Source organism: Stegodyphus dumicola, chromosome 4, assembly GCF_044657685.1.
Source record: "Stegodyphus dumicola isolate Sdum_Otavi_A_Nest chromosome 4, ASM4465768v1".
Taxonomy (NCBI): Eukaryota; Metazoa; Arthropoda; class Arachnida; order Araneae; family Eresidae; genus Stegodyphus; species Stegodyphus dumicola.
This window is the reverse complement of record NC_140771.1, coordinates 13,071,786-13,080,180: the sequence shown is the minus strand read 5'-3', so window position 1 is coordinate 13,080,180 and position 8,395 is coordinate 13,071,786.

Genomic DNA, 8,395 nt, shown 5'->3' with positions numbered 1-8,395 from the left:
GCATGCATTGCTGTTAGCAGAATAAATGCGCTAGAAGGACTTAAAATTCAGGAGTTGGATGACATGAAGCTGATTCGAAAAAACAAATCGTGTAAAAATAATGCATTAACGGAGATGGAAAGAAAATAAGCACTCCGTTCAAGATATAGGTGATGTATTAACCCCAAGACATTCAAGATCAAATACATGCATTTTTTATCGTCGATGATGTACATAAAATTTAATGTTAAGTCAGAAGTATTTTACTCTGACTTTATAAATAATATAGTAACTGGAAATAAAAGAATGAATTTTCATTGCTGATAAAATTTTTTGGCTAATCTTTGGAATATGGTAACAGGTAGTTTGACGACATTTTGGTAAGGCGATAAAGGTTACTAGCTAGGACTTTAGCAGTGTACATGGATAAAGTCAAGAGTGTGCGCAATGCCATTTTGGTGCAATTTCGGGATTTTTTTAAGTGAAAATAGGTCGACGTGTACATGGATGATACCGTGTATGTGCAATTCTTAAAAACGCGGCAAGCAGTGGGTGATTCTGCACTTTCTCCCAATTTTGCACCTAATCTTCGTCATGATTAAGCACTTTTGTTCCATAAAAATTCTAGCATAGACGTAATTCGGCTAGCAGATTGTTGGAAAAAAATGTTGAAGGGGGGAAAAAAACATGCCTTTACTTCGTCAAAACAAAATGGCGTAGCAAGTTGCTGTAGCAGGGTTGGTCGCCAAATTTTCGCCAAAAAATCGCTAAGTTACCATAATCCGAAGATTAACCAATTTTTTATTGAATAATTTAATTGACAACGTGTAATTGAAACTAAAAAGTAGAAAATAAAAAAAAATAATAAGTTTTATTTGAAATAATTATTGAACTAAAAAGAAAGAAATCATTTTATGATTCAGTTTCATGGAAACAAGAGATTACGTAATTTTCTTAAATTCATTTGTAAGATATTTTTCCCCTCCTTCGAGCATGCCTTAGTGGTGTAACGGTAGCACACTCGGCACGTATTCGAGAGGTCCAGGTTCGAGTCCCGGCGAGGGCATTGCTCATTTTTTATGTCTCCTGCTTCAAGTAACCTAATGACTTTACAGCGGCACCTGAACAAAAAAAGGTGGTGGACGATAATTCGTCACTACTAGGATTTAGTGATTGGGTACACTAATCCTCAGTCGTCCTTTAAAATGAGAAGTATATAAGGTATTTTCTCCCTCCTTCGAGCATGCCTTCTTGGTATAACGTTGCACGCTCGACGCATATTCCAGAGGTCCAGGTTTGAGTCCCGGCGAGGGCAATGCTCATATTTCATGTTTCCTGCTTCAAAATAACTTAAAGACTTTACACATCTACAGTTTTATGCAACGAATGAAAAATCGTCTGTGTCTAAATGCCGAAATCTAATAATGGTATCGCATTACCAAAAGTATGAATCATTATCCTTATAAATTTGGTGCGCAAATTTCCTAATTTTTAGTCCAAAGGGGCTTCGTCCCTGAAGGACTATTGTTTTCGTTTTGCGATTTTGCGTTGAATCACTATTTTCAAACTGTTACCACCAAATGTTAGAGTCCTGCATTATATTTGAAGAAATTAAATAATGAAAAATCTGCATAAATGTATTTCTCGCACTGTGATAAAACAACGGTACATAGAGCCATCGAATTTTGAATGACGTAATCCTCCTACGAATATGGGCATGTGGAAGGCCAAATTTGAAATTTTTTTTATTATCGATTTCATATTTTTTAAAATTTTAACGAATTTTTGAGTAATAAACTCAACGATTTAAAAGCGAGCAATGGCAACACTCTACGGCGAAGGGGGAACCTTTTTATCTCCAGCGGGCGCGGAACTGTGTATCGAAAATTCTAAAAGATGTTCATTTTAAAATTATTTTGCGACATTGCTATTGAACTGAATTTTATGGTTTAAGTGCAAAGAACATGATATTTAATAAATAAAGGTAACATACAAAACTTTTAAAAAACGCCCTTTGGACGAATTTAAAAATCTGAAACCTTTCAGATTTTTGGGGGGGAAGGGGCTTGTATTTTATTTACTTTTTCATTATTTTTCTTTACATAATATACACATTCATTCAATTCCATAATTTGTATATTCATTCAATTCATTCAAGCGGTTAAATCAACAAAACTTTAAAAAAACGCCCCTTTGGATATAATTTAAAAATCTGAAACCTTTCAGTTTTTTTCGGGAGAGGGGGCTTGTATTTTATTTACTTTTATTTACTTACTTGTATTTTATTTTCTTTACATAATATACACATTCATTCAGTTCCTTAATTTGCATAATCATTCAAGCGGTTAAATCAACAAAATGTTAAAAATGTAACATTTTCGATGGGTCAGTCTTGGTGAAATTACTTGGAAACATTCACCATGCATTAAATCAGTTATTAAATATTATTGTAATAAGAAATGTTGTTTGTTATTTTCAAAGGCCTTAATATTAGAATTAACAACCACCGAGCACATATTAAAAAATTCGCTACTACTAATTTTATCACATCTAATACAGCAGAATTAGAACATTTTCAAATATATGATTTCAGCAACATTAGCATTCAAATTTTGCACATAAGTTCCTGAATACAAAGAAGGATTGTTTCAAGAGTCACTCTACATGTTTAAATCCAAAGTACTTTACTCATATGGGCTAAATACATTCAATCAGTACACCAAATTCAATTCTGAAATTTCTACTTACAGCCATTTTAAAGTATTCGGTAAAAAAGTTAGAAAGAACTAAAGCAGGTAATAAACAGCAAAATAAATTATTTACCACAATAGATACCGCTAAATTAAACGATAATATTAATAATTTCTTTCTAACCGCAAATTTCACCAAGAATATCATCATTTGGTTGTACACTTGTAAGCACAAATTCTAAATGAAACTTATCAATTTCGTAAATTGCAATTTAAGGGAACGAATTGAGTAATTGTTTATTAAATTCCAGTTTCATTCCTTGCAGCAATGGCGCAAGAGAATTATTTAATTTTATTTAACTTTATATTAGTTTCTAATGAAACAATATACATATATATATTGTTTCATATTTGAATTTAACAAACATTCTCTATTCGTAAAAAGCAAATTTAAAGTTAATAAATTTAAATGAAATTTAATGCAAACAAATAAATGATTAATTATTGTTGCGAACTAATCTACAATATCATTTAAATTCTGAGAGCATGTGTAAATCAAGTGTAAGTATCTAAATCCATGAATAAATATAAAATTAAAATTCCAAAAATTATTTAATCCTAAAAAATTTCATTTATAAAATTGCATAAGTGAATGATTGTTGAGCAGGCAGGAAACAGACTTATCAAGGGATCTCTTCAATCATTCAATTCGTGTTTTGTCATCCATGTAGACAAAGGTCAAAGTCAAAACCAAAAGTAATACCTATAATGTGGTGAATTACTAAAAAGAAATTTAAACAAGTGGAATTTTGAGAAATTAGCAATTAAAGACTAGAATTAAAATTAAAAAATTAATAAATAAGAGTAGAAAACCAAAGTAATTTAGAAACTCTTGCCTACAGAAACTTCCCCGACACTATATATCCCGACTTTTTTTTACAAATAGCTTTGAAGCTATTTATTTTAAATTGTACATTTGCCAACCCAGACTACCTTGTATAGGTTTTTCTTGCATCCGTTTCAAGTTTTAAAATTAAAAAGGAATTTTTTTAGCATACAATTTTTCTTGTTTTCTATTTTAGATCATATTTTAATTTAATTTGCAGGCGCGTCGGGAAAAGAGACAAAGCTATTGAGACATAGCTATAATTAGATAATTTAATTTGATAATTCTATTAATGAATTTCTGCTTTCTGTCTCAATAGTTTCGTTTGACGAAACGCGGCTATGGTATTAGTTTTCTCACTCTTTTCCCTTTATAAGTCTGTGTGAAACTTTGAATAAGGATAATTGACCATTTATTGCAATTCTTTGTATATAATTTCTTTGCCTTTAAAATGTTTTTGATTGTTTGCGTACATAATATGAAGTTTTTTAATTTTTAAAGAATTTTTTAGTCATTTCTAATTCTATTTTTGTTTTTAATGTTTATATTACTTTGTAGTTTTTACAGTAGGTTTTTTCGCATTAAGATTTACCGCTTTAGTATTGTATTCTTGTTTATATTGTATTATTGTTTATACTTGGTACAACTGTTTTACTCTGGAACTGCAATAGCAAATGCACTTTAAAGCTTTAGCGAATTTGAACTTTCCTCTTCTGTGCAAATATTTTATAATTTTGCAGCTCAATGCGCAAAATTTTTTACCAAATAGGTCTCTTTTTAGTTTACTACTTTCTACTTTTATAAATGTCTTTATATCTAAATAAACATAAATCAAGCAAGGTAGTAATTATAATTTTAAAAAAAATTTTTTTGGTCTAGAAAACATCTTGCGCAATATGCTGCAAAATAAGTAAAATATAAAAATTGTAGTAAGCTCGCCTAAAAGTTACCAAGAGCTGCTGCTCCAAAAAGTTTAACACGTTTTAAAAAAATTAATACATATGAAAATCAAACCATTAGACATGTAAAACATTAAAAAAACAGAAACAGATAAAAGGTTAAGCGGAAAATGGTAAATTAGCCCAATTCGACTTTCAAACTGGCTTTTCAAGGGAAATTTCATTTATTTAAACGTCGAATCAAGCTAACCCCATTACGCGTTTCGCCGAAACAGACAATTGAAACTTTTTCGCTACAAAATTTTTTTTAAAATTTAGACAAAGTGTCTAGAAATGTTTTTATATATATATAAATAAGTAAGAAATTTAGAACCAATTTTTCGCAGAGACCAAAAATTTAAATTCATAAGTAATAAATTTAATAAAATTCTATAAATTTAAAAGAGAATTTAAGAAATGTTAAATCTAAAATACTTAATTTATCGTCAGGTATTTCAAAGACACGCTTTCCCTAACGTTCGCATAATTACTTATTTTATAACTTAGGTTAATATAGATAAAAGATTTATATAGATAAAAGTAATTGCTTATGTGAGTAATACACTATGTAACTGAATAATTTATATGCGGTACTTTATGGTGCTTTTTGAGGCTGAGACGAAACAAAAATATTTATGTGAATAATTTGAAACTCTAGAAATTTTTCAGAAATTAAAATTAAAGAAACGAAATATGCATACGTGGTAGCTTTTAGCATAGAAAATCGAAAACTATAAATTTCAATTTTCAGTAAAAAAAAAAAAAAAAAAAAAAACATTTAACTAGCTGGTTTAAATTTAGCTTTAAAATGTAATGCAATCATTACTGCTAACATTCTTTTAATTCCCTTTTTGTGCTGTTGAATATGAAATCATAAAACTTTCAAAACTTCAATTCATTCAGAATATACAATTATAAATGAACAAAATATGAAAAGAGATATGTATAACAGATAAATAAATAATAATAAATAAATAAAAATAGCATTGCCAAACATTAAACGGTAGGGTACGAACTGCGCCAAATTTGATTCAAGATCCCTGTCCCCCCGTCATCTAATCCACGAACTGCGCGAAGTTTCCTGTCCCCTATTTCTTTCCCAAGAAGATTGAGTGCTACAAAAAGTCATTTATCGCCAATAATGGGACATTCTATTGAGACTGCAAGCCTTTATTTTCGTTTATCAATATTGTAAAAATTGTGCATGCAAAACAAATATTAATTTAAAGTCTGGCGTGTGCTAAAGTAAAAATAAATTTCTTTTATACTCATTTTAAAGTTTTATGATGCTTAAAGGAATGATGAGCCAGATCTTTCTTATTCTCTGTAAGAATTAAAAACTTTCCAAGTTGTAGATTTTAGTCACTGATTGATATATATATATATATCAGTTTTGAATAGTAAAATTGATAGATTAATGACATACACAAAACTGATACATAATCAAATTATCAAATATCGAATTTGTAGCTCACCTTAAATAAGTTTCTTGTCTAGATAAATATTAACAAATCTTCTTAGATAGCAGAATGGTTTTAACTTTCAAATTTACCATTTTAGGTAAACAATTAAAATTTAATTAAAAAAAAATCTCTTTATTAAATCTAAGAATTGGACTTCTTAAGTCGTTCTCAATTCACAATATTATTGCAATATATTCCCGTATTAAGCTTTCCATTTTTAGTCATGGAAGTTATTTTAAGGTTATTTAACTTTTCTGCACTCTGGAATAGCGTTCCAAATTCCATATTTTAATACTAAAAACGTTTAAATATTTATTCTGTTTTCACTTGATGTACTTTGGTATACATTTAATTTCTAATACACGTTTAATTAATAAATTAATAATTATGAGCGTCAGCGGAACTTTCATAATTAAAAAAAAAGAAACTCAAACTCCCTTTTATTTATATCCTGGGATTTTCAGTTCCCTTTTAATCCATTCCTTTTTCACATATTGTTGCACTGTACTCAAGTGTTCATGTATATAGAATTCATATATTTTGTATTGCATTTATGCCAATTTATATTTAAATGATAATTTTTACGAATTCTTGCATCATAACTCTAGTTAAGAAAAGATATTTCTAACACCTTGGCAAAGCTTAATCTTCAGCATGCAGCTTGTTTTCTAACCTAGTTTCAGGCTGAATTATTTGTAAAATTAATTACTTGAAATTATTTGTTAACAAAGATGGTCTCTAAATCACGCTAATAATACTTCTAACTATTGTAATTTATAATGCAACGAGTTCGCGTGATTTATAATATAATTCATTTATAATTTTTTCAGCAGTATTGAAATTAATAGAAGATACTGATAATGTTATACATTTAGATTACAATGATTTAGATTGCCATTGCCTTCTTTACTCATGCGTTTATACTATTAAACATGTAAATCTCTAATTCAGCCCACTTTTGTTCTTACGTGTGCTGTATCTTCTATTTTCTTTAATATATTGTTCAGCCTAATTTCAAAAGGTCTTATGATCAAGCGGAAATGTCACTAAACACTGGTAGTTCGACCCGAGTTTCTAGTCCCAGTGATCCCCCAGCTATTTCTTTTTTTGTACTTATTTACTGTGTAAAAATGTAGCGTAAAAATTTCAGTTCATGAAGTAAAAACACTTTTTTAATTTATTCTTTAAAAATATTGCAAAAATGTTCACCTTTACCTTAGCATATCTTTTTACAAATCCCTCTAATAAGAAAAAATAAGGAAAGAAATTAACTCGGTTTCGGCGATTGATACTTCGGTAAAAATTATATGTAACATTTTTCCAAAAGCATAGAGTTTATATGGATATCAATAAATTAAGGATTATTTCTCAATCTAATTTTCTTAACATGTTTATTACAGAATTTTCTTTTCACACTGTAGAGCTTAACTTTATGAGTTTTCTATAATCATTCAATTTCACTAGCCATGGCAACTTTGCATACCTTCTGACAAGAAGTTATATTTTTAACCACAGTATTTTAATTCCTGTTGACTATCAGTACATTATTCACTTGTTTCACAAGTGCAACTTTTATTTTATACGCAAATCTACATAAAATAGCATTAAAACTTCAGTTATGCGGAGCTCCTGATCGATTGCTTGTTTTAGATTAAATGAAATTAAGCTTAATGTTACGGTTAATTACTTGTTATTAATTTAATTATACATTTCTAATTAATTATATGTCCAGATATTTCCAAGTATATTACTCAAACTTTTGCATCCCAATTTTTAATTTTTGGTTAAAAAAATATACTTTTATTTATTGAGAGGCTTGATTGATTATATTAATTTGCAGTATTGTTTATCTAATTCCTTTCTTCTAGATAAATTTTAGAAAAAACTACTTAGCATAATAATTTAAATTTATTTACAATTTATACGTCAGTGTTCCAAATGCATAGTAATATAGTTATAATAGATTTCACGCTAAGCTTTTTTTTAATTTAACTAACTTTAATTTCTGCAAACATTTACATGAATACTTTAATTAACAAAAAATATTTTTAGCACACTTTGATATGGAATAATTTTTTGCACGCTAGTAAACTCTATTAAATTTTTCAGTCTAGTTCAGACATCTTGACTATTATTGATGTAATTTATTAAAAATATAATTTGTGTGCTTTATAATTATTTAATTTATGATAATATTATAATAAATTAAAGATGTTTGTAATGCTAATATGTATGTTTACCAATACCTTTTATTTTCTTTGTTAGCTCTCGCATTTATTACTGTTATTCAAGTAATTAGCCTGCTTGTTAGATATTTTTTACTTGTTCTTGTGATATGTAATTCTATTTATTTATTTTTATTTTTCTCTTGGCTACAATTGGCTTCGAAAAGTTAAATTGTAACCCCGTAGGCAGCAGGGGGAAGAAATTTTGATTGGC